Source organism: Giraffa tippelskirchi, chromosome 4 (assembly GCF_054371585.1).
Source record: "Giraffa tippelskirchi isolate mGirTip1 chromosome 4, T2T-mGirTip1v1.2.pri, whole genome shotgun sequence".
Taxonomy (NCBI): Eukaryota; Metazoa; Chordata; class Mammalia; order Artiodactyla; family Giraffidae; genus Giraffa; species Giraffa tippelskirchi.
In genome coordinates this window covers 29,988,354-30,015,459 of record NC_137278.1, presented here as the reverse complement: position 1 = coordinate 30,015,459, position 27,106 = coordinate 29,988,354, and the positions used below count along the sequence as shown (strand labels likewise).

The 27,106-nt window shown below is 49.1% G+C and overlaps 1 protein-coding gene and 1 long non-coding RNA gene across 3 annotated transcripts in view; one reads left to right on the top strand and one right to left on the bottom strand.

Moving 5' to 3' along the window:
• The window catches only part of KLHL29 (kelch like family member 29), a 327,064-nt gene that overhangs the window by 203,908 nt on the left and 96,050 nt on the right, over positions 1 to 27,106 (bottom strand). The window lies entirely within an intron of this gene.
• LOC145546259 (uncharacterized) lies at positions 4,439 to 11,584 on the top strand. Of its 2 annotated transcripts, none has more exons than XR_014082702.1 (4): positions 4,439 to 4,710; positions 8,546 to 8,655; positions 11,050 to 11,211; positions 11,308 to 11,584. It is a non-coding gene; the product is annotated as an uncharacterized LOC145546259 (long non-coding RNA). The 2 variants fall into 2 exon arrangements; XR_014082703.1 differs by lacking the exon at positions 4,439 to 4,710 and adding an exon at positions 8,184 to 8,460.

Sequence of the window (27,106 nt, the reverse complement as noted above, 5' to 3'; positions counted from 1 at the left end):
GGACACTTTCACTGCTTGGTTCGGAACCCCAGGGTTGGCCCATTCTGGCTCCGGTCACGACTTTTCTGCACTGTATACAAAGAACCTAGAAGACTTGAGTGTGGAAGCTTCTCTGACATGAACTCAGAAGCCTCCCTTCCCTGAATCCCACTCCAGGGCTCCCGTGCAGTTCTTGAAGATCCTTCAGCAGCCTTCCTGCAGGGGCTGGGGGTGTGTGCAGTGCACATGGGGACCAGATGCAGAGAGTGGACCTCCAGGGAGCTTTGCCTCCGTCTCGCCTACTCCTGGGGATCCTTTGAGAAGGACTGCTCCTGTTTGACCTCTCATGAGATGATCGTGTCTGCTATTTGGCTAGACCCAGGAAAGGAGCTGCTGGTGGTTCTTGGAGGAGTGGCAGATGCTGGGGAGGGGGGCCAGATGGTCCAGTGAGGTGATACTCTTTGTCTTGCTCCCTGGTTGCTCTCCCATGGCTCCAGGTGAGGGCCCCGGTTCTGGCACAATTGCAGGGGCCACAGAGAAGAAGAGAATGGCCCTGAACAGCCACATTCAGGTCAGGGTTGCACAAAGGGTGTTAAGTACCTGGGGTCCGTTCCTGACAAGGGGGTGGAACAATAAACACTGATAGAGATGCTCCTGGGATAGAGGACTCGGGGATGCAAGTGGAGCTGTGGGGTCCTACCTTGCCTCCCTGCAGGGACTCTCTCCAGCCTCCAGTTGGAGAGTTTGTGGCTTATTTTACTAAGGGAGGTGGAATCTCATGACAAAGGCACCTGGGATGGTAGGTCTACCTTGAACATGTGGCTGGAAGGTCAGGACGGGCACCTCCCCAGTCCTTCCAGTGCACAAGTAGCTCTGTCTTCTAACAAACAACCTGTTAACAAGGCCAGCTGCCCAGCCTGTTGGAAAACGAACCACCAGAGGCGGGAAAAGACTCTGAATCACGCCCATCTGGAATACGTCTGGACAATGCCCACTGCTCCCAGGGAAACCTGCCTGTTTTCTCATCATTTTCTCTGTTTTCTCATCATTTTCTCGAAAGAGGAGATGAAAGGATGCAGAGGGCTCCCGTGGCTTTCGAGGGCCGGGCGAGGCTGAGTAATGAAGCCGTTTCATCCCTGAGCCGGACCCACGGTCGCCGCCTGGCTGGGCTGCGTGGGGAGGGGGAGGCGACCTAATTAGCTTGGCTGGCAGCGGCCTGGCCTTGGCAGTGACAGATGGAATGTCCTTTTCAGAGACCCCAGGGCTGAGAGGCCATTCTCAAACTGGGTCAGGAGTGCTCAGATGCCCAGCCTCCAGGGAAAGGCTGAAGAGGTGCTCGTAACCAGCCCCAGTGCCCAGCCTCCCTTTCGTCTTAGACACATGGTGTGTGCACTCACAGACCTGCAGATTTCTAGATGGGCACGTGTGCTACCCTTGAAAAGTCTCCTCATCACCCAGGCTGCCTGTCCTCTGGGTCTCTCTGTAGGAGAGATCTCTCTGGTAGGTTGGGGTTGGGAGAACACTGTTTTGGGGAAAATTGCTTTGCGGATGACAGAGCCCTGTTAACAGACCCAAGCTGGGTTTTTTTCTTTTTTTTTCATTTTTCAAAAAAACTTATTTATTTTTGGCTATGCTGGGTCTTCATTGCTGTGCGTGGGCTTTCTCTAGTTGCGGTGAGTAGGGGCTACTCTCTAGTTGCGGCATGTGGTCTCTAATGGTGTGCAGGCTTCAGTAGCTGTGGCCCATGGGCTCAGTGACTCCTCAGCATGTGGGATCTTCCTGGACCAGGGATTGAACTCATGTCCCCAGCCTTGGCAGGTGGATTCTTAACCACAGGACCACCAGGGAAATCCAAGCTGGGATTTCAAGAGCCTGTTTCAGGTTGCAGGGTGTTTGTTCCCTGTGGGAAGATTAAAGGCAAAAGGGCCTTCTGAAAATGACCACCTTTTAGGGATAGATCAGCAGCTCAAAGCCACCCTGTGCTCCTGGAAGTTTGAGCTAGCTGCCTTGGTGGAGATGAGGTCACCGAGACCATCAGGGGGTGCTGTGGGGCTTGGGGGGAGGGCTGGGGAACACCCACAGGCCAGAGTTTCAGGCCACAGGCCGGGACTCCCAGGAACACAGCTGCCCACTGGCCCAAGGGCACATGCTGACCCAAGGGCAGTCTTTGCTCAGGGAGCACAGAACTACAGGCTGAATCCGAGCCCAGCCTGCGCTAGAGATAGAAGAAATTCAGAGCCGAGTCCCTTGTTGTGACCCAAATAGGGCCTGCCTAAGTTGTGCCGCTTTCAGGGAGGTCCCTGAGCCTGGTTCTGGGAAAGCTGGGCCTCTGCCTCTAGTCTTCTCCTGCTCGACCTGGCGGCCCCCAGACGGAAATCCTAGGAATTGCCCCTGGGGCTCCCGAGGCCACAGCTGGCCAAATTTGCCTTTGAGTCCTTGCCTACAGCTACAGGCCTTTTACCCCTGGGGCTGGAGGAGGACTGAAGAAGCAGCCTCTGCCCTCAGCGAGCAGTGGAAGCACCCATGTGGATGCCCCACGCCGGCTGCCTCATTCACCTGCAGCCCCCCTCAGAGGGCCCTGCTCCAGAAGTTCAGGCTGGTGGGCTGTCAAAGCATCACTCTCTGTCTGAACTTTTTCCAATTGAGTGAATTTTACAAAGAAATGACATTTGTCCCTTTGAGCACCAAATATTAATTTTAAAAAGGTTGAAAAATAAAACACACTTGTGACATGTATTATAAACTTGTCTGGCCCTGGACAGACTACATGGAATATGACATGCTTTTCCCTCCACGACCTGGAATTGTTGTCCGGAAGACACATTGCTGGCCTGAGCTGTCACCGGATGAAGCTCCCTGGGTCTCCCCATACCCTTCTCCTCCCCATACCCCTTAAGGTCTGGCCTTAAGACCCTAAGGGATAGTCCACAGGAGCACAGCTTGGTCCTGCTCTCGGGAACCTCCCTGGCTGGTTCAGAGGGTGCTGTTCTGAGATGCTCCCAGCTCGGTAGACTCGTTTGGGCTGGAACAGGAGGCTCCCAGGAGAGGAGGGGGGAGGATTTGGGCACACAAAATTGTTTATAATTCACATGGCCTCAAAGGCTGGCTCCTTCTTCCTTTAAACAAAGAAAGCAACATGTGCAGGACTAATCCTGATTTCCAGTTGGAAATTAGAACTAATCCTAATTTCTAATCCTAAAGGAAATCAGTCCTGAATATTCACTGGAAGGATTGATGCTGAAGCTGAAGCTCCAATACTTTGGCCACCTGATGGGAAGAACTGACTCATTAGAAAAGACCCTGATGCTGGGAAAGATTGAAGGCAGGAAGAGAAGAGGATGACAGAGGATGAGATGGCTGGATGGCATCACTGACTCGATGGACATGAGTTTGAGCAAGCTTCAGGAGTTGGCGATGGACAGCGAAGCCTGGCATGCTGCAGTCCATGGGGTCGCAAAGGGTCAGACACAAATGAGCGACTGAACTGAAGATTGCGATGCTCCAAAATCTCCTGTCTGCTTATTCTTCCTCCTTCATTGGCAGGGGCTGCTTCGTGGGGTTGGGGCCCTCATTTCTCACCCATGTCCTTGTGTGGTTGGGGTCAGCTCCTACAAAACAAAGTGAAGGGGCCTTGTGGCCATGGGCCTTCAATTGGGAGGCATGGGCTTTCCAAGGCCGCACTGTCTGAGCGTGGCTGGTGGGGGCTGCTGAGTGGTGGTGGTGATGTAGGAAGAGTTTGCATGAACCATGGCCATCGATAGGATAGTGCTACCTTCTATAACCTCCTCTGTATTTTCTGGTCTGACTCTCTAGGACCTGCTAAACATTCACGTGTCTAATTGGCAGTGATCACGGCAAACATGTAAGTGACCACTGATATCAAAGAAATTACAGAGCCTCAGGGGGTCATGTTGGAAGTGGCCTTTTAATCCAACCCTCACTCAAGTGGGGCCTCTGATCCCCGGGCCAGGAAATGATTGGTCAAGGTCAGAGTGACAACAGAAGCGGAGTGAGGACAAGGCCAGAGCATCTGCACCCCAGTCCAGGGCTGTGCCCTGAGGTCCCCCTCAAGGGAGCACCTCCAGTTACGCTGTGCCTTCACCTGCTGCAGTCCTATGCACCTTAATTATTCACATCTTTAATTCTCAGGCCTTGGGGTCATTTCACAAAGGGCATAACTGAGACATTCAAACAAACCACATCCATTCTCAGGTTAGGTCTCCTGATTTGAATCCTTATGATTAAAGAGGAAAATACAATTATAGGTAAGAGAAGAAAACAAAAAAAAAAAAAAAGGAAGAAGGCAAGGAAGAATTTATCCGGGCTTGGTCACCCCAGAAAGACCTGATTCCTGATGGGGTTTTAATGAACCAATGGGTTCCACCGCAGAGGAGAGTAGGAGAGAATCCTGACCTTGAAGGGCTTGAGCTGAACATCACAGCCCGGCTATTTGTTCATTGGTGTCTTGCAAGTCGGCAGCCTGATTGTTTCTATCTAGAAGTGTCCAATGTGCCTCGCAGAGCCCGATGACAGCTCACCGGAAGAGTGACACAGGAGGGGGAGTGTTCGGGGAGCCCAGCACAGCCCCCATAAGAATGTGGAGTGGCCATATCAGCATCACGGGAATGAGACACGCACTGCATCTAAAGAGGCACCAATGTGGCCAGAATGGAGACTAGTGACCAGAGCCGGGAGGGCTGAACACAGACGGGAAACCCACCTGGCAGACAGGTGAGTTTGCGGGAGTCGTATTTCCTGAGGGCCAGAGGGAGGAAGGGGAACAGAAGCCAGAGCCACCTCTAGCCTCTGCCAGGTCCCATGGAAGTCACCCCTGCTCAGGAGCCAGAAAGTCTGGGGCCAAAGAAGGGAGGGGTGGTGGGCGTCGGGGGAGCTACTGAAATACCCGACTCCCTTCCAGGAGAGCCGCCCACCAGCGAGCGAGGAGCCTCACAGCAATGTCTCAGGAACACACTGTTTTCTTTGTTGGGGCAGAAATCTGTTCGCTGCTGATTATGCAGCCGATGAGTGGGCCTCTCTCTCTCTCCCTCTAATCTGGAGTCTTCCTGCTCAGCAGGCACAATTGCATGCAAGCGATCCTGGAAAAAGCACAGAATGAATATGCTTGCCATCCATTGTTCTCCAGGTATTGCGAATGTCTGAGATTCCAGGTGTGGGGTTGAGAAGAGACTGCAGACACCCTCTGAGCCTGGGACACTGTGATCTCTGAAGAATGTGTCCCCCTGGCCTGGTTACCTACTGGTACATACACTGTGTGCCCAGGAGCCAGCAACCCACCTTCCTCCAAAGAAAGAGCCCTTTCCAGTTTCCAAATGCAGTAATGTTTTAAATTAAAACATCAAGTGAGAATACACGTTAAAAACAAGCCATTCAGTGGCTGCTCCTGGAGTAAGGAGCTTGACTGGGAAGGGGTACAAAGAACTTTCTGGTGGAAACGTTCTTTTTGTTGACAGAGATGTGCGTTACCTGGACATCTGCATTTGTCGGTCAGTACATAACCCATTGGACTGTACACCCAAGATCTAGGCATTTCCTTGTATAGAGTTGCATTAAACCATTATTTAGAGAGAAACTTCTGGGGTGGTAGTGGTAAGGAACTCCAGATCAATGACTTTTCCAGATAAAAATGGTCACAATTTAAAAATACAAGATATTTTTAGTTTCTCAATTTGGAAAGAAAGCGAGCATGCTGCAAAGTTCTAAAACTTAGAAAACAAAGGACACCAAATTATTTAAACTCCTGTTGACACAAGCTCTTCAACCTGAACACCAATGATGGGGCTGAATGAAAATGGAACTCAGTGTTTGGCCCTGCAGCTACCCTCCTGTCCACATAGCAGTGCTGTGGCCACCATATCTTCATGTCAGTCTCCCGTGCCTGTAACCTCCTTCCCCACAGCCAGTAGTCACTACCATGCCTCTCAATTAGTTCAGTTCAACTTGTCTTAGCCCCTGGCCCTGCCCTGGAGAAGTTCACGGTCTCGCAAAGGATGGACCCCAAGATCCCAATCTGCATCGGAAGGGAAGCTGGCTATGTATCCATGCTGGGAAGAGTTGGGGATTTCAGACTTGCCTCTGGTCAGCCAGCCATTCTCAGTCTCAGAGCAGCACTACATCCCAGATCCCTGAAATGACCCAGTTCATCACAACACTGACACCCCCAAACTACCGCAGGAAGCAATTTGAGCTAATCAAGGCGCTCATCAGCTCTCTAGACTGGGCCTCCACTTTTCCAGACAGCACACACAGGCCGGGAGGCGCTCCGCCGCAGACAAGCAGATGCTCTTTCTACTTTTGTTCTCATTAAACAGTAGCATAATCATGATTTATAAAAATATTCAAATCTTGAAAAGCATGTCAAAGTGCAGGCTCGTCAACTGAACTCGAAAAAGCGACTCATTCCAGGCGCATGATTTGAAATCTGATTTTTTAATAGCCTCAAGGAGGTGTGGAGATGGGGAAAGTAATCAGATTTTAAAACTCTTTTCTAGGAAATAGTTATGTTTCTAAACTCGAAATAGATTAGTTATTTTACAAACCTAGAGATCAACTTCCAAAGCTCCAAATAGGTTTTTAAATCAGAGAAAATGTGTTCAAAGTGGCTTCAGAGTCACAGCTGATTGACCATCACATAAAACATTGTCACGCTGACATCACAGTGACATGATGTCACTGCAATCAGACTCCTGTCTGTTTCCACACCTTTCTGGCCTGGGAGGAGGCATGTGATGGCCAGGGGGCATTTCTAGGCAGTAAGGGCAGAGTTTTCCCCTAACATTGGTCCCAACAGCTAGAATCACAAACCAGGATATAATAAAAAAATACCAGGTGACTTGTAAATTCAAAATTTAAACAGAGCAAGTGTTACTATATACCCAAAGAATTGAAAATAATAATAATACAATTTTTTCTGTGGCTTTCATCACTTAACCTGTTTTTTTTTTCCCACCACCACATTTTTGTTACAACTACTGAAGAACCCCCTGCACTCTTTCCAGACATTTGAAGTCTGCTATTCATTTCAAGACTCAGCTCAAGTTTCTCCCCTTGCCAGGCAGTCCTCCTGGATTTGCTGTTTTCTGCATACCAGTGTCTGGCATGATCACATCACCCTGAGTCTTTCCTAACACTATCTGAATATCCTGCTCCTCCTCCTCTAGACCATGCTGGAAGGAACCTCTGCTTTAGGGCAGAAATGGTCTCATTCAGTGTTCCCTTGCTGGGGGACAGCACAGGGCCTGCCGTACAGTTGCATCAATACATATTTGTGGGTAAAAGGAGAGTCCCATATAAATTAATTACTTTTACAGTATTAAACCCAAAGCAAGTGCCCTTAAACCATGAAGCCTACCACCTTGGGAGGAGCAACCATCTGTTTCCACACTTCTCAGCCAGTGGTGAAAGTAAAAGTCGGTCAGTCATCTGACTCTTTGTGATCTTATGGACTATACAGTTCATGGAATTCTCCAGGCCAGAATACTGGAGTGGGTAGCCTTTCCCTTCTCCAGGGGATCTTCCCAACCCAGGAATCGAACCCAGGTCTCCCACATTGCAGGCAGATTCTTTACCAGTTGAGCCACTCAGCCAGTGGACAAGCCTCTATTTCTAGCAAATGAACCTCATAGAGTAAGTTTTTAGAATCCTAAACAGTCCAGGGAGAAAAGACAAGACAAACACAAGGTTGCTGAGCTATTTTCCTCACGTCTCTGTTATTTCCTGAGACCACACCATGGATCTGGAAATTCTGGATCTTCAAGTCCTGTTCCACTCAACCCACTCCTCCCCCAAGATTTACTTCTTCTGGGAAAGGGGTTGGCACAGACCGGGGGCTGCCTCCATGTATCACCTCTGACCTGCTCCAGCTATGCCTTTTATCCTTAGCATCCTTACCCAGCTTTGGGAAGTGCTGGTGGTGGTTTAGTGACTAAGTCATGTTCAACTCTTGCGACCCCATGGACTGTAGCCTGCCAGGAATTCTCTAGGCAAGAATACTGGAGTGCATTGCCACTTCCTTCTCCAGGGGATCTTTCTGACCCATGGATCGAACCCTGGTCTCCTGCATTGCAGGCAGATTCTTTACCAACTGAGCTATAAGGTAAGCCCCAATTCTGGGAAGTAAGATTGCTGAAATCTGGCAGGGATTATGACAACTCAATCAGTTACCCCAGAGCCAGGGCACTTCACCAAATCACCAAAAATCTAGCCACTACTTGGGCCTGACAGTTTTAGAGCAAGAAAATAAATATCTGTCTAGGCATTCCTAACTTACACCCAAAGAAGGCAGGCATTTCCAGTGGAATGTTTATCAAATTGATCCCATCTGCCCATTTTCTGTAAGTGGTGGCAGCCAGCCTCTCGACTCCCTCTGTAATCACCCCCCAAAGAAGCGAGGAGTGGGGGCAACTCTAACTGGTCCCCACCACCATGGGTAGGAGAGAATGCCCGGCAGCCAGAAATCCAATGGTAAGTGGGAACCTGGGTATGACTTCAGTGAATATGCCCCAAATCCAAAAATAATGAAGTCTTGCAAAACCATCTCCTTTGACAGAGGAAAGTTCATGCAGCAAGAAAGACATGGCTTTGGGAAACCTATAGGATCTTCTCCTGCGCCTAATACAATTTTAACCACGAAAGGAAACCTCAGTCACAGGGACCTCTGTAAGTGTTCTGCCCGTTCAGATTTTCAGGGTGATTTCTCTCTGAGAGCTCTGTTTGCTCTGCCACTTTGAGGAATAGAAAGGGACAAAATCAAAGATCTTCTGCTGTGTAATAACCAAGAGGGGTGGGATGGCTGGGGGAGGTAGAAGGGAGGTTCAGGAGGGAGGTTCAAGAGGGAGGGGACATGTGTATACCTACGGTTGATTCATGTTAATGTTTGGCAGAAACCAGCACAATTCTGTAAAGCAATTATCCTTCAATTAAGACATACATAAATTTTAAAAAAATTTAAAAAATATCAAAGATCTTCTAGAGTCTTGGGAGGTATGGGGCAACCTCACCCAGGCTCTGCCTTGGGTCTTCTAGGGTCGTGTTGCTAATTCTGTGGCTACTAGTTAATGCAGTTGTTTCATTTAAAATATTTTACTTGAATAGATTAAAAAATTCAGTCATATGAACCATGCTCTCAGTGCTCAAAAGCACAAGATAGCACAGTATAGACTATCTCTTCGGCTATAGAAAGTTCTGGGCAGTGGGCAGTACTGTTCTAGGGAGTCGCTGCCCTGACCTTGCTCTATTTCCCGATGGAGGCAAGAGGGCAAGAGGGCAGTGGTGTGGCTGGGTGATGGCCACAGCAGGATCAAGTTCTCCTGCTAGTCTGCTTGTTCTCCTCTCCCCAGCCCCCACCCCCAGCCCTTCCTGACCCTGCCCAGAGGGGCTTCTCCCACCCAGAGGCCTGGAGCTCCCTGCTCTGCAGAGCACACTGAGGCCCCAGGCAGTAGCCCTCCTGCCTGGCTGAGCATCTGCTCTGATTTGCCACATCCACCTGGATGTCAGGACACCTCACTGGCACTCCAGCCCCCAGCCCATCTGGCATTGAGGCCAAGGTCGAGGTGGAAGAATGGAGCTTATTGGCGGGGGGTGGGGTGGGGGGTGATCTCAGAGAAAGGAGATTTACTGCTGCGCAAACCCTTAGACTTCCAGATTGTCAGTGGAATCCTTGCCCGCTCTCCAGACGATGACTTTCCGTTCAAAGAAACAACCACGGCAACAAGACACTCTCATGCCCAGCATTTGAGTTTGAGCGCTCACAGGATCTTGTTTTCACTGCCAGTGTATAAAATCCTAGGATTCTTGCCTGAAATCTGGAGTTAACTATTCCCCCAGTCAAGTGGTCCCCAACCTTTTTTGGCACCAGGAACTGGTTTCGTGGAAGATGATTTTTCCAAAGACCGGGTTGGGGGTGAGGGGGTTGGTTTCAGGATGATTCAGGCACATTACACGGACTGTGCACTTTATTTCTCTTATTATTACATCAGCTCTACCTCAGATCATCAGGCATTAGATCCCAGAGGTTGGAGAGCCCTGCCCCAGACCATCTTTGTCTCCCTGGACATTCTCTGCTCAGTGCTCATATAACAGACTTCATTTTCTGAATGGCATCCACGTGGCTGGTTTTCTACAGTGCTGAGGAAAACAGCCCCTGGCCTGTACTCCTGACCACAGTCAGGCTCAGGTCAGATGCACACACTCACCAGGCTTGGCTCAGCCTTCTCTGTCTACTCAGCTGGCATTTCTGCTCTTCTCCATTGACCTCAAGGCTCTATTGTTTTAGGAAACAGTGGAAGATGCTCGGGGCTAACAAACCTCCCCTGACTCCTCCAGCTGTCCGCTTCCCTGCTCTGAGATCCCTACGATACCTTTCTGCCTGGACCTATCTCTCTGGGCACAAGTGAGTTTTGGTCTGTTTCTGCCACCTCTGCTCATCCTGGCTAAGCTATTGCTGCATTGCACTTCCCCCAACAGGTCTGTGTAACTAAAATGTTTGGGGAGCTAGACTAGGGGGAGCATGTGTACATGTGTACTGCCTGAGGTGCTGAGCATGGCTCTATCCCAGGAAATCATCAGAAGGAGAAATGAAGAGAAAAGAGGAAGGAGAGAGATGTGAATGGATGGCAGCCACTCGAGAGGGAAAACCATGGAGAGATTGCCAGGGAGGAAAAATGAGTGATTTACTTTACTCCTGTTTTCAAGTAAATTTCAATTGCCAAGAAAAAAAGCCAACCCGCCCCAAATATGTGAGGACTGAAGGGAGTCAGAAATTTCATACCAAGAGAAACAACCCGGCTGCGTAGAGGTGGCTATGATTGGATATTAAGTCATTCTAAAAGGGCTCATGGTTTTGTTTTGTTTTGGTTCCTACCCTAGGAGAACTCGTGATTCTTATACAGCAGCAGAACAAATAGAACTGTGACTTATGTTTCCCAATTTACAGAGCTGATTTCATGGGCTTTCGATAGGAATATGATATTTCTGACAATCACAATTCTTTTTGATGCTAGAGTGTTTTGGGGGCAAATGTCCCATATGCCACACTCTCTGATTTGTCTTTAGGTCCTTCTAGGTACAGGAGAAACTCTCATAGAAATGCAAATTGATGGCGTCTATGGAGGCACAAGTCTGAGCTCCTGTGTCTGCCTGCTGTAAATAACCTTCCCCAGACATGGCCATGGAAGTCATCAGAAGGGGAGTTGCCAGAGAGATCTGCAAAGCTGAGTAAGATCCTGCCCTCTCACCCTCCCTGGACTCTACAGGACAGCTCTGGTCACTGCTGCTGGGCTGGAAGTCACTGGGTCCTTGCTTCCCGCTCAGGTCCCTGCTGAAGGATGAAAATGCTACTGCCACAGATTGAGGGTTCCCTGGGGTGAAGTCCCTGTCCTCTGGATGGCAACAAGGTGGTGGTGAGGAGGAGAGAGGTGCTCTCCCTGAAGATACTTTTCTAAATTTAAGGGGTGCTAGAGAGAACTGTATGAGAAAAACAGGTCATCTCAATAGACTGGCACTATCTTAGTTCTTACATTCAGAGGTGGGATGATCATGTATGTTCATTTTACTGTCAGGTCATAAAACTTATCGAAATGTTGCAAGTACTATTTTGAATCTATCTGATCGCATCAAACATCGTATGTGGTACCCAGGGATGTCTAATGTCTCTGGATGCCAAATGAAATCTCTAAGATGAGCCTGACTCTGGGAACCGCTGCTATCAAACCATCTTGGCAGGTGAACAAAAGCCTCTCTGGGACTGAGCGTGGGCCTCGCTGGCCCTCTGAGACCTGGCAGTGCTGCCCAGGCTGTGGGAAGGACCCAGGAGGCCAGATAGAAAGGTAACGCACCTGAGGTTATGCCGCAGGTGACCGGCTGCAGCTTGGACTGAAGGAGGAGCAGGGCCAGCCGATGTGACAGCGGCTCCAGGATTTGGTTTATAAGTGAAAACAAGCAGTGGGGGAAGAACAGCTGGTGTTGAGTCTGGTGCTAGGATTAGTCTGCAACGCTAATCACAAGAAGTGGAAAAAATTAGGAGGTCCTGCCTGCCAAGGAGGTTTTCAAACAGAAGCATGTGCTGCAGTTGCGGCGGGATTAGATCCTCCCCGCGCCAGAGAGCCAGGCGCCCGTAGCCAGGACTGGTGCCCATTCCTGGGCACCACACCCAGAGCTTGGCTCTGACAGGACCCGAGAAGGGCCAGTCCCCTCACTGGCGCTGTAAGCACAGAGTGAATACTGTGAAGCATGTCAGTCCCCAGCGCTCCTCTGTGATGCCCTGGAAAGAAGCTGGGACCAATGGGCAGTGGGAGAGAGAATGTCCCTGATCCAAGTGGATGCAGCAGGGCTGACCATTACACTTGCTGCCACTAAGAAGATTATGAGCATCCTACAGGCTGAAGTGGGGTGAGGTTCAGGACATACACAAAAACCTGGGGAGAGCCCAGACATCAAAAGGCACAGCTTCAAACACCTGTGGAATGATATTATCATGTGCCCCAGGCCAGGTGGCGTAATGATCTGGACGCAATTCAGCAAAAACATGGTGAGGGGATAGAGGAGAGGGGCTACTTGGGGGTAGGGGTTAAGAGCTACAAACTATTAGGCTTACAATAAGCAACAAAGATGTATTGTACAACATGGGGAATGTGGCCAATATTTCATAATAACTATAAATGGAGAATGGGCTTCCCTGATAGCTCAGGTGGTAAAGAATCCACCTGCAATGCAGGAGACCCTAGTTTGATTCCTGGGTCAGGAAGATCTGCTGAAGAAGGGATAGGTTACCCATTCCAGTATTCTTGGGTGTCCCCTGTGGCTCAGCTTGTAAATAATCCACCTACAATACGGGAGACCTGGGTTTGATCCCTGGGTGGGGAAGATTCCCTGGAGAGGGGAAAGGCTACCCACCCCAGTATTCTCACCTAGAGAATTCCATGGACTCTATAGTCCATTGGGGTCGCAAAGAGTCAGACACAATTGAGCGACTTTCACTTCACATAAATGGAGAATAACCTTTTAAAATCATGAATCACTATATTGTACACATGTAACTTTAATATTAGTGTAAATCAATTATCAGTTCAGTTCAGTCACTTAGTCATGTCCGACTCTTTGTTACTCCATGGACTGCAGCATGCCAGGCTTCCCTGTCCATCACCAACTCCCAGAATTTACTCAAACTCATGTCCATCACGTTGGTGATGCCATCCAACCATCTCCTCTGTCGTCCCCTTCTCCTCCCACCTTCAATCTTTCCCAGCATCAGGGTCTTTTCCAATGAGTTGGTTCTTCTCATAAGGTGGCCATAGTACTGGAGTTTCAGCTTAAGCATCAGTCCTTCCAGTGAATATTCAGGACTGATTTCCATTAGGATGGACTGGTTAGATCTCCTTGCAGTCCAAGGGACTCTCAAGAGTCTTCTCCAACACCACAGTTCAAAAGCATCAATTCTTTGTCACTCAGTTTTCTTTATAGTCCAACTCTCACATCCATACATGACTCTTGGAAAAACCATAGCTTTGATTAGATTGACCTTTGTTGGTAAAGTAATGTCTCTGCTTTTTAATATGCTGTCTAGGTTGGTCATAACGTTTCTTCCAAGGAGCAAGCGTCTTTTAATTTCATGGCTGCAGTCACCATCTGCAGTGATTTTGGAGCCTGTTTCCATTGTTTCCCCATCTATTTGCCATGAAGTGATGGGACTGGATGCCATGATCTTAGAACATCAATTACACTTCAGTTTAAAAAAAGCATGATGAGGGGGTGACTGGGGGGGCACTCTGGGACCTTGCTGACAAGTCCTCTACTGCTCTTAGGCCTTTCTACCACCTCCTAGAATGCCAACACAAGGATGCTGCCAGTAGCCCCTCACATCATTTTACAATTTCCTTTAAAAATGTGTTTTCCTTCAAACAGAGAACTGAGGTAGCACTAAAACAGTATCTGGGGCTGGGGGTGAGTGGAGAAGAAGAGGTTAGCCCAACAAGATGAAATGAGGAAACAAGATGCTATGGACTGAATTGTGTCCCTCTCAAATCCGTATGTTAAAGCCCTATCCCTTAATGTGACTGTATTTGGAAATAGAGGCTTTATGGAATTAAGGTTAAATGAAGTCATAAGGGTGGGGCCCTGATCCATTAGGATTAGTGTCCTTACAAGAAGAGACACTAGCGAAAGCCTGAGTCTTCTCTGTCCCTCTCTATGCCATATAAGGACACGGCAAGAAGGTGGCCTTCTGCAAGCCAGGAAGAGAGCCCTCACCAGACCTTGACTATGCACACACTCTGATTTTGGACTTCCAGCCTCCAGAACTGTGAGAAACAAAGTTTCTGTTGTACTCTGCCTGTGGTATTCCATTATGGCATCCAGAGCTGAACCATAACAGAAAATAACTTCATGCAAAGCAAGGCCTGTATGAGATGCAGGAGTGATACCCTAATGGCAATGAGAAGTAAAAAGTGGAAGAGAAAAGTAGGTGACAGATCACCAGAATCCATCCTGGACCTGATAGGAACTGAGAGAGTCTTTTGTGGTCCTCACATTCAGGGTCATGGCGACAGGTCAGTCACAACATTGCTGGCCCAGCATCAGGGGTCACTCACACCATTGCCAGTCCCCTAGGCTGAAACTAACTCTGTGCTCAGAACTCTCCAGAGAAGACTCAGCGGCCTTCAGCCCCTCCAGTCTTATATCTTAGAAGAGTGCCCCATGACAAAGCATGTGGATTACAGCAGTGTGGATTGGTTTTGTTTCAATTTGGACTGCAGGAGCTGAAAAGATGCTCTGGCTGGTAACATGTCTGTTCCGGAGAAACTTCTGGTGATCACAGGCAAGTATTTCTGGTACAGATGTTCCCTGATGTGCTTCTCGCCTCTCCCAGCAACCCCAAATCCTCACTTAGGTGTTACTATTTGCTTCTACAAAATGTGGAGCTTTTCAAAAGACATTCAATTTCTTTTGTTGCTATTCAGTTGCCATAGTCAATTAAAATCTATCAATGCCCCTGAATAAATTTGTGCTAGGTGAAGAAAGAGCTTCAGTGCAATCTCCTGACATGATCTCTATTACCTTATGTTACTTTAATAGCTAGAGTAATAGTTTGTTATTAATGGAATTAAGCAATTTAGTTCAAGTTTCCCAGAGGTCTTATAAGACAACTATTATAATTTGTATTCTCAGATTTTCCATTGAGTAGATGCCATGTGTTTTACATTACTTGCTAATGTTTCGAGAGATAGCAGTAGTATATTTAATATCTGGCTTTGTTTAATGATTCTAAGCCTCTTTCAATGTAGGTAAGTGCTCCTGGAATTTTGAGCAGTTTAAAAGTCTACATGGTACAAATAATTATCTCAAATATTATTCAGCCCCGTTTCAATTTGCACTTTCGCCATCAACCATCCATCCTAAAGATTTGATCCAAATGTGTTTTTCCATTTTTCTCACTGAAAACTGTCTTCCATTCCCATGGTGAAAACCAGGAAACACACTTTTAATGAGCACACATCTCAGACACATACGTGTGTGCAAACACACTCATACGTACGCCACTCACACCGACTGAGCATATTTTTTCATATAAATATGAATAGAGTCATATTTCATCAAAGATTTAAAAAACTTTTCTTTTGATGGTTGCAAAATCTGTTTTTAGAAGAAATAAATGTATTCACTGCATTATGAAACAGCTTGAGAAAACAAGCTCTTACAATGTACACCATCTCTGTATTTAAATAGTTTCATTTCTATTCATGAGCTCCCTGATTAGATACATGGAAAATATCATCAGTAAAATATGAATAATTCTGACAAATTAATAGTCGATTTTTTTTTTAAAGAATGAAAATATGTATAAGCATCTCATCCTCATTAGATAAAGCTGCTATCAGGGGTTCATGAAAATTGTGGTCCACGTGGCCACAGCACAAATCCCTTGCAAACAGCAAGCAATGAAAGAAAAGGCGAGGGGCCTCTAGGGGATGGAGTGGAAAAGGGCAGCGCTATTTGCAAGAACAGGTTGGGGCGAACAGCCAGCTGGCCAGGTGTGTAGAGTGTTCTACTTTACGTCATTCCTGTGAGGTAGGAGGGGCAGAGATGACACGGCCATGGATTTCAGAGCAGGAAAGGCCCTCAGAAATCATCCAGAAGGACTTCCCTGGTAGTCCACTGGTTAAGTATCTGCCTGCCAATGCAGGGGACTCAGGTTCAATCCCTGGTCCGGGAAGATCCCACTTGCTGAGGAGGAACTGAGCCTGTGCGCCACAACTAGAGAGAAGTCCGTATGCTGGAACAAAAGATCCAGAGGACTACAGCTGGACACAGCCAAAAATAAATTTTTAAAAAAGAAATCATCCAGAATCATCCAACTGTCCCATTATAGGAATACCTTGGAGATATTTCAGGTTTGGTTCCAGACCACTACAATAATGTGAATATCTCAATATAGCAAGTCACACAGATTCTTTGGTTTCCCGGCAAATATAAAAATTATGCTCGAATTACATTGTAGTCTATTAAGTGTGCAATAGCATTACATCAAAAAAAAAAAAAACCCCAAGGCGCATACCTTAATTACAAAAGGGAGTTGATTCACTGTGCTGTACGGCAAAAACGAGCACTATATTGTAAAGCAGCTATACTCCAATAAAATTTTGTAAAAAAATGCTTTATTGCTAAAAAATGCTAATCGATATCTGAATATTCAGCAAGTCATAATCTTCTGGTAACAGTCATGTCAAAGATCAGGGGTGACAGATCACCATAACAAATATAATAAATATGATAAAGTGTGAAACATTGAGATAATGACCAAAACATTACACAGAAGCATGAAGCAAGCAAATGCTGTTTGAACAAATGGTGCTGTTATCGCCTTGCTCGACACGAGGTTGCCACAAACCTTCAATTTGTTAAAAATGCAGTGTCTGGAAAGCTCAATAGAGCAAAGCACAACAACACGAGGTCTGTCTGTTCACCTTAGACTGTTTTCACTGTTGCAGGCACTGGAGAGAGGAAAGTGATCTGCCCAAGATCACACAACCATCATGGAGGGAGGCAGGACCTGAATTCTGGCTTTTAGGCTCAGAGTCCTGTGCTTTTCTCCTGGGCAGTACAGATATTAAATTATACCCCCCAGACTCTTGATGCCTGCATGGTGCTGGAGCCCATGGTGGGCATGAGGGCACCCTGGCGAATGAGATCCAGCCCCTAACTTCTAGGAGCTGACAGATAGCCTTGAGTGGGAGACAAGGGGGTGGCCAGTGCTGAGGAAGGGGTGCTACCATACGTGAGAAAGACTGGCCCTCATCTCAGCTCTCTCGCTTCCTCACCCTGACCCTGACTGAGTACATTACCTAAAATGTTTGAGCCTCCATGCACTCATCTGGAGAAACAACAATCATAATAATATCTACTTGGCAGGATTATGACAAGGACCTCCAAAATAGACATTCTAGGACAAAAGAGAAGCCACCCACACCAGCTCATGTGAAAGGCAGGACTCCTGTGAGATTATGTGAGGTTTTGTGGGAGCCAACAGGTGGGCAAAAACAGGGAGAGCTTCAGAGGACAGCCAAAATGAGCTGTCCCTTGCTCAAGGTTCCGCTTCTCCTGGGCCATCGTCTCCTTTTTCCTGCCTCCCACCCTCCAACCCCACCCTGCCTTTGAGACTGAACTTTGTCATACACAGAGCTCTGGAAGAATTGCTCTTGTGTTGCATTGAAATTATCATTTGGCTGAAGTGCCCAGCTGCAAATGGAGCTCTCTCTGGTTCTTTGGAGAGAGATTCTATTAGTCTAGTGAATTTTTAAAAGTCAGGAACAGTCAGTCCTGGACAGCTAATGGAAGGATACTCTTGAACTCAGAACTCCGCCCCTCATCCAGTAAACTGCGGCTGGAGGGTTGGGGTTGCATGACCTGCTATCAGTAGGAGGGATTGTGGGTGGGTACAGATGTTTCCAGAAAGTGGGATGGGCAAGGCAGGCAGCCCCTAATATGTATGATACAGAAGGCCTTTAAATGTTCATTCCCTTTCCTGCACTTAAGGTACAAACAGCATGTCATGTGAGCATAGGAAGAGAGTGGCTGATTCTGCCTTGGGAGGAGGTCTAGGTGGGCAAGTCCAGACAGGGCGATGGGAACAGCATTCTAGGTGGAAGGAATGGCATGGAAAAGGCACTGTGGTATAAAGTCCAGAGTGTGATCATGGTGGTGGTGTTAGCATGGGGGTGGGGGCTCCAAAGGCAGATGTCTGGGTCTCATCCTACACGGACTGGGGAGACTGGTGGTGCAGTTTACACCCTGGAGGATCATGCTGGAGGCCAGTGTGCAGGAACCGGAAGGGGGCAAAAAAGGAGGGAGGGGCAAGAATGAGGCAGGAAATCATGGGGTCCTGCAGGTTGGAAGTGGTGAGGACCTGCTGAACTAAGTCAAAAGCAGCAGGGTTGGAGGGAAGGATGGGTGGGGAGGGGTTAGGAGACAGAGCTGAGCACCTAGGCTTGGGGGTGGGGAGTGATGGAGAGAGGGTACACCCACACTTCTGACTTGGGGACTGGGTAGATAGTGTGGTCATTCCCAGAGGTGGGGAACACAGAAAGGGGAGTGGGCTGGAGGAAAGACGATTGCTGTGAGGTATTGTGGCACCTGAGGTCAATCCTCGGGAAGGCAGGGGGACATGGGATACAGACTCTGGGGACATGTCTGGGAGATGCCAGTTTATAGCCAAGGGACAGGAGATCAATAGCACCTTGAGGGCTGGAGGACGGTGATAAGGGTTTCAAACTGCGTGGATGGGGATGAAAGAGGCAGAGTGAGAGGATTAGAAGGGCGCTGATGGCCTGGCTAGGTGGGATGCTGGCACCAGTGGGAGCCATCAGCATCGTGATGCAGCTGATACCCCATCACCTTCGATCACCTGTCCTTCCAAACAAGGCTCCATGGGACCCTGCCACCACTTTCCTGGAGGACCTGGGCCTCCCCTCCACCTTTACTCCTGAGCAGGAGCAAAGAGTCACTGGAGCAGCTCCTCTGACACCGCCAGCCCACAAGTCCCTGTGCTTAAAGGTCTTGAGCTCTGGGCCCGAGAATGGCAGAGCTGGAGGCTGCAGTGGCTCATAAACCATCCCCCCCCTCCACCTGCAAGGGGCTGGGAGTGTGTCTGCAGAAGGGTGGGAGCTCTTGGGAGTACAGGGACAGGGAGGGAGGGACTTTCTGGGCCCTCAGGGGGTCCTCAGTTCTATTAGGAGCAGTGGGTTTTGCAGAGCAATGCAGAGAGTGGCTGGTCTCACCCACAGCTTCTTGACAAAAAAGGCAGAGATCGTCTCCTTAGAATCTAACGTGAAGGAAGGCAGGAAGGGTGCAGCCTGGCTTCCTAGGGGGCTCAACTGGGAACTGGACTGGGCCCAGGCAACCTTCCCACCCTCCAGAGGTCCCCATGACCCAGCTGCTGGCATGGGGGTGGTTTGGCCAGGAGCCCATCCACTTAACCAACATGAAGGTGGGATGGCAGTACATTAATATTGAATGACTACCACTCTGTTTACTTTTACAAGCCCTAACTTCCCATAAATCCAAGTCAGAATCAATCATCTTTTAGGGAAGATATTAATGGGAATTCCATTGTTTAAATGCAATCAATGCATTTTTTTTTTTTTTTTTTTGTCTCTTTGTATTGAGGGGGAATAGTTTCTAGGGGGCTTTTAGGGGGAAAAAAAAGTCAAATGACCTGGCTCACATCTCAGGATCACAGTTAGATAACTGCTTAGGAAAAAGGGATTCAGTTTCTCTCCATTCATCTGACAGAGTAGGAAGGTTTTAATTCCACTGGCCTAGGAAAAATAAAAATTCTTCTCTTGCATTCACCGCACCCTGCCCGAGTGCTGTCAGGGACACTCAGCATCACTGTTTTTAAACTCAGAACTGAGCTGCGATCCACTGCTTTCCAATCAAATTTGTTTGTTTGTTTGTTTGTTTTAATTAGGAACCCAACTCTTCCAGGAACTGGCTTCAGTGGCCTGAAAAATAGCTGAACAAATAGGGGTGGTTTGTTCCCAGAGGTAAAAAGGCACAAAAATGAGACAGAAATCTAGAGGCCTAGGAGATGCCAAGGCCAACAGAACCGCTCCAGAACATGTATGTCTGCATGGATGTCTGCGTCCAGGGGGCCTGCCCTTATCCCCAACCTGCAAGTTCACTGAAAAGTGAAGGACTGTGTGAGGATCTGGACTCACTACCAGCTGAGGCAGGCTGGAGAAATCTGCTTAAGCTCTGGAGTAAGAAAGAAAGTCAAGTTGTTCAGTCTTGTCCAACTCTTACAACCCCATGGACTGCAGCCTACCAGGCTCCTCTGTCCATGGGATTTTCCAGGCAAAGGTACCGGAGTAGGTTGCCATTTCCTTCTGCAGGGGATCTTCCCAACCCAGGGATCAAACATGGGTCTCCCACATTGCAGGCAGACGCTTTACCATCTGAGCCACCAGGGAAGCTTTGTGTGACCAATGTAAAGAGGAATGTAACTAAGGGAACTACACTTTTAACCCCCAACCAGGGACCTGGAGGGCAGGAGAACCTGCCTGAAAGCCAGACCCTTCCTTCCCAGCAGACTCCCTCTCTCCTTCAGCATGTAATGTGGGTGGGTATCACCTCCTTCTGGAAGCTTCCCCAGTTCCCTGGCCAGATTCCATCCTTGCAATATTCACTGAGTGGGGCTGATCCATTTGCTTGCTCACCCATCTCCCCTCTGCTTCTCTCCCTCACCCCCGTTCACTCAGTTCACTCAGCAGCCTCAGGGGCCCCCTCTGTTGTGCCGAAGGAGGGGGCCTCTGCCACCACCAAGCCCCCGGCTCCCGGGGATGGAGCCTCGTCTTGTGCATCACTGTGCAAGCAGTTCTCTCAAGACTTAGCGGGGGGATTCAACAGGGCAGGGTTCTGAGAACACTTCCTTGTGACAGGAGGTTTGAAGGACTTCTGATTTATCCAGCTGAGGAGGCATTTGGGCTCTAGCTGTTCTCCGTTTCCACTCAAAACCAAACAAAGGAAAACGGGCTTCAGGTGCAGCAAGTGAGATTTAGGTCAGATAAAAAATAGGCCTGTAGGAGCCACCAGAGCAGGGACTCTGGGAGCTGATGGAATTTCCTGCCCTGGAGACCTGGGGGCAGGCTTTCGTGTGGGGGCTGAGCCATCCCTAGGGCTCACTGGAGGATGGGCAGAAGGACCTGGGCACATCTGGCAGGTCCCCTGGCTCTTCCTCCTTTGTGCACATCTCTTAGCAGCCCCGAAGCACCCACTCACCAAGAACAAGAGGACCAATTACATGTGAGCACACAACTAACAGAGCATTATTTCTTGAGAACTGTCAGAGGTTGTCCCTGGCTATCTGTCAGAGCCCACGGAAATGCCACGCTTTCTGCCTTGTGACAAGAGCCGAGTTCTCTCACTCCTTTGATGCCCGGGCTGAGAACTCCTGCTCCCCCTTCTTAAGCGATAGCTCTGTTTTCTGTCACTCGGTCCACAACCTGCACGAAAAGTCTCATCCTGATGGGGTGGGGGAGCTGGCCGGGAAGAGGGGGCTTCTGGGACCTCCCTGGCACAGCAGGTCTCAAGTTGGAGCTGCCAGAGAGAGAGGAAGTACCAGCCACACAGAACAAGGGCCTGGACGCAAGGGAAGCACTCCTGTTTTGGGGATGAGCAAAAGGGAGATGTCTTAACATCAGTCACCGGGATCCCCTGGTGATTCCAATAGGAAGCCAAGGTCAGAGGCACCACCAAGCACGGAGGCGAATCTGTGACCCACTTGTAGCAAACCCGTGGGACTTCCTAGGTGTGGTTTCATGGAGGTAGCGTGTCTTGCACCATTTCCTGCCCCCACACTTGTTTGTCTTACAGTATCCCTCTAAGCCACCATCTATCCTTTCTGAACTCACTGAGGTGAAAACAAACAGAAAGCTTCCTGCTTTTCTCTGGCTGGGCCCTGGGCACAGCTCCTACCCCACCGGACCTCCCAGAAGAGGGTTGCAGGCTCCCCTCCCCACCCACAGAAGCCGGGCCAGCACCCTTGGTTCTGGTGACACCACAGTGGGGAATTGCAGCCAGTTCTGCCAAGAGTTCTCTGAGGCCTGTGGGGACCGACGGGGAGGTCCACCAGAGTATCACTATGCCCAGGATGGCAGCTGTACCACCCCATTTGCCCACCTTGGCCTTTGAGACTCAGTTTACCTCTCTGGAAAGGGGGACAATAACAGTATCCACATCTGTCCACAGGGTTGTTGGGAGGATTTGAGGAGAAATAGTGTTGGCCTTTGGTCAACACTTGATACTTGTCCTTGTTATTCCAGAGACTAAACCCTGATGAGCCAGGGGAGGGGATGAGGGGGAGGGCTCCTCAGTAGGACATGGGCAATGAGAGGGAGCCGTGTCTCCACGTCCGCATGTGCCCCTGCCAAGCTTGGTTCTAAATGGATTATTGTTTATGGGCGGCTTATCCCATCTCTCGGGTTATGAATTATTTACCAGATAATGACTTCATAATTGTTAATGACAGATGCCCCAAGGACAAGCTGACACAAGTGCTAATTGTGGAGTCCCTGAAGCCCCCATGTGGCTGCATTCACAGTGTCATTCCTAGGGATGTTGCCTGATCGGCCCTCGGGGATTGATTTTGAATCCACCCCCCTCATGACACAGATAAAGAAACTGAGATCCACAGAGGGCAGGGACGTGCTTCCTGGTTCCGAAGCCGGCCAGTGGCAGCGCTGGGTGGGGCAGGCCCTAGCGCCTAATGGTCAGGCGTCCACTGTCCGGGTTTGGTCCGCTGGGGCTGCTGTGGGCTGAGCAGGAGTTCAAGTCCTCTGTGATGGGGGCTGGGGGATCCCCCACCAGCAGTGGGAGGAGGGACCCCAGGACGTCTGATGTTGCCGTGGAGAATCGGTTTATACCTCTAGTGGCTGACAGGGATCACTGTGGGCTAAGGAGAGCCACCTCCCTGGGAGCAGAAGTCCCATGCTGACTGGGTGTATTCAGCAAGCAAAGGCCACAGAGTGACCAGCACGGGGGTGGGAGCAGGGGTGGACATAGCAACACCTTCCCTGAAGGTGCATTTGGTCCTGAAGAGAGTATGAATTAAGTCCATGACTCGGCCAGGGTCCTGGCTCTTACGTTAATAATAGCAAGTCCTTGCATTAAACTATGTTTCATGCGTTAGTCTGCTGCTGCTGCTGCTGCTAAGTCGCTTCAGCTGTGTCCGACTCTGTGAGACCCCGTAGATCCGACTCTGTGAGACCCCATAGACAGCAGCCCACCAGGCTCCGCCGTCCCTGGGATTGTTCAGGCAAGAACACTGGAGTGGGTTGCCATTTCCTTCTCCCCATGCATTAGTCTAGGTGTTGTATTATATTAACTGTTTAATCAGCTATTAGCTATTAAATGAACCCTGTGAGGCAGGTGATTTTCCTGATGGCTCAGGGGTAAAGAATCCACCTGCCAGTGCAGAGACCCAAGTTTGATCCCTGGTTCGGGAAGACCTCTGGAGTAGGAAATGGCAACTCACTCCAGTATTCTTGCCTGTGTCATCCCATGGACAGGACAGATTGCAGGTGGATTCTTTACCAGCTGAACCACAAGGGAAGCCCAAGAATACTGGAGAGGGTAACCCATCCCTTCTCCAGTGAATCTTCCCAACCCAGGAATCAAACTGGGGTCTCCTGCATTGCGGGTGGATTCTTTACCAACTGAGCTATCCCTAAATGAATGAATGAATGAACGAATGAATGCTGTGATGTCGTTTTGAATATGGGACACACTTTTCCAAAAATGTTTTAAACGTTGAATTGAGAATACTGAGACCCTGTGTTTCAGCAGGGTCCGAGGAACCTGTCTTTCTCTTGGACTGGGGACTGTGCTTGAAACAGCAGAAAGATGAGCTCTGGTCTAGAGGGGTGGTTTGCATGGTGTCCCCAGGGACAGTGGCCTTGGAAGGGCTGGTCAGTGCATGGCCTTCACTGCTCAGAGGTGGGTGATGGGAGCTGCTCTGATGGGCGTGGCAGGATCCTGAGCAGGTGAGCCAGTTAAAAGATGCTTCCGAGTGAGGCACACATGCCACTCACTCACCCTATAAATGTTCCAGAGCTTTCTTTGGGTCAGGCTTTGAGGAGGGACCCAGGGTCTAAGACCCAGTCCCCTGGCCCCAGGGGACTCCCAGCTGTCTCCCAGAGCAGACAAAAAAATAGTCAGGTGCCAGGTGAGAGGGTTCTGTGACAGAAGGGAGACAGAGGGGTTGAGGGACCCCAGAGGCTGTGTGAGTTGACCTCTTGTGATCAGTCCTTTTACAGTGTTAGCATGTGGTCAGCTCTGAGCTCACAGTCTGGGGGTGAGCCTTGAGCACACTGGACAGCGAAAGGATTGCCCTTGATCCAAGAAGAACCAAATGGGTGCCGGGGAGACGAATAGCATCAGGAAATCAGAGGAGAAGAGAAAATTTTCACCAGGAGTGGGTGGCCTGGGACACTTTGCTGGGAGGTAGGTAGGGATGGGGAGAAGGCAATGGCACCCCACTCCAGTACTCTTGCCTGGAAAATCCCATGGACAGAGGAGCCTGGTAGGCTACAGTCCATGGGGTCGCTAAGAGTCGGACACGACTGAGAGACTTCATTTTCACTTTTCACTTGCATGCATTGGAGAAGGAAATGGCAACCCACTCCAGTATTCTTGCCTGGAGAATCCCAGGGATGGCGGAGCCTGGTGGGCTGCCGTCTATGGGGTCGCACAGAGTTGGACACGACTGAAGCGACTTAGCAGCAGCAGCAGGTAGGGATGGGAGAAGCTCTGCTGGGAGATGCAGGCTTAGCAGGACAAGTGTCTGGAGATGCGGTGCACAGAAGCGGGGTCAGTTAGGAGCACAAGGTCTGTCTGGATGGGAGCAGAGGCTGTGTGTGCATGTACGTGGGTTCTGGGGTGGATGTCATGGGAGGCGAGCTTGGCTATCTGGTACAGGTTCAGACTTCCTTTATCTGATTCCCAAAGCCAATAGTGCATGCAGTTCTGTGCTCACCTGTGCAAGGTGCAGAGCATTTTGAATGCATTTTAGAAAACCCTGAACTGGTGCTAAATAAATAATCACACTGTTTATTCTGGGTTGGAGAAGCAGGATGGCTCCTGTATGTGCTAATGGGAGGACAAGGCTCTCTAGCGGGCTGGCGGGGGCTGCCTCGGTCACACCTGTGAGCGTGGGCATTGATCTGAGAAGGGATCCTGGATACACCCTCTCCCTGTCCTGACTTTTATTTCCCATTTTCTGCACCTGCCTGTGTACCTGGAGGAGGCAAGCCAGGTTAATTGTTACCTCCTGCACAGTTACTAGGTTACTTTGTAAAAGCAGAAATATGCTTTTAATGATTTTTTGTTGCTGTTGCTACCTCACGGACCAGATGCTTTTATCTAAATGAGTTGCTACAAATCAAAAGACGGCCCATGAAGGTTGCTAGGCTGCATCTGTCTTACACAGGGAAGCTCCTGCTCTGTGAATGAGGCTTTAGTCTCCCCTATTCTTTTAGCATCCAGCTCCCTTACAAGGAAGGGCAAAAACATGCATCAGCAGCTGTAACGAACACGCCTCCGAGTGGTGTGGATGAGAGGACGTGGTGAGTGAGTGGAGCAGTCTCCAGCCTGCAGGGGTAATTCCGTTCGCTGTTCAACTTGATGAAGGTGGGATGCCTGGACCCTGGATGGTAGTCTTTGGGCCTCTTGGGTCACCACGGGTGGGACTACATTGAGGCCCAGAGGATGGTTATTTGATGCTGGGCTTGACACACAGTAGGTGGTCAAGTAATGTTTGTGGAAGACAGGCAGGTGCAGATTGACACTTGCTCAGTGCTCTTAGGTTTCAATCTATGGAGTAGCAAGCAGTTCACGTGGAAATAAGAAGAGCTCTGGATTAGGAATCAAGAGACAAGGACTCCAGATTGGCTGTGTGACCTTGGGCAAGACACCGACCCTCTCTGAGCCTCAGCCTGCTGCTCGGCATAAACAATGGCAACAATCATCACTCTCTGTCTACCTCCTAGGGTCTCCCTTATGACCAAGTAGATGAAATTATGTGAAAACACTTTGCAAACTGAAGGCACTGGGTCGTAGGAAGAGTAGAGTAAGTCATATGACCTTAGCCTTGGATATTCTAATGAAGGGAGGCTGGGTAGTGGCTGCCCAGGGCACAGGGCTGCTAAAAAGTCCTGGGGTCAGGGAGGGCACAGGAGGCTTGGCTGTGACAGTGGTCTCTAACCAGTGTTCTGTGAGCCTTCAGCTGTGTTTCCATTATCTGAGAGGGTGGCTCCTGGGGGCTTAGCATGGCACTCAATGCCCATCACGGCAGAGATCCAATTACCTTTCCAGCCACATCTCCCACCTCTTAGGTCACCTTTAGCACTTATGCTCTGGGCTCTCCTGTCCTTTTATACCTTCAGGTCTTTGCACAAGCTGTTCCTATTGCCTGAAATGCTGCCTGCACTCACACACACACACACACACACACACACACACACACACTCACGCATTTCCAGCATGAAGCTTCCTCTTCTTGGAAGCCAGTGGTTTGATCAAACTAAGTTAGCAGCTGAGTACTCTCATGGCCTCAAAAGTGAGCTCTGGGTCACGGACTTGGTCTCATATGGTCACTGCTGTATCCCCCATGCTGCAATGATACCTGGCATAGAGCAGGCACTCTCAAGAAATATTTGTTGACTGAATGAGTTCTTCCATAGCACACTGTGTAAGTTCCTGTCTGCATTCCTATTGTTGTATTTATCACATCTTATTATATGAAGGTATTTACTTGCTGGTCTCCCCACTGGACAGCCAGCTCCTTGAGGACAGGTTTTCATCTGACCTCGCTGGACCTTGTACCTAGACCAATATATAGTGTGGCTGCCAGTGAGTGCTTAAGTGAATGAATGAATGAATGAATGTTGGGATACACATTTGTTTTACCACAGGCTGGGTATTCCTCCTACAGCCTCAATGCTTCTGGCTCTGTCTGTCATGTTGCAAGACACACTCACACAGACACACAGAATTTACGATTAGAAGATAAAAGCTAAAAAGTTCTGAGTGATCTGTGAATATACAAGACAATCAATAAGAG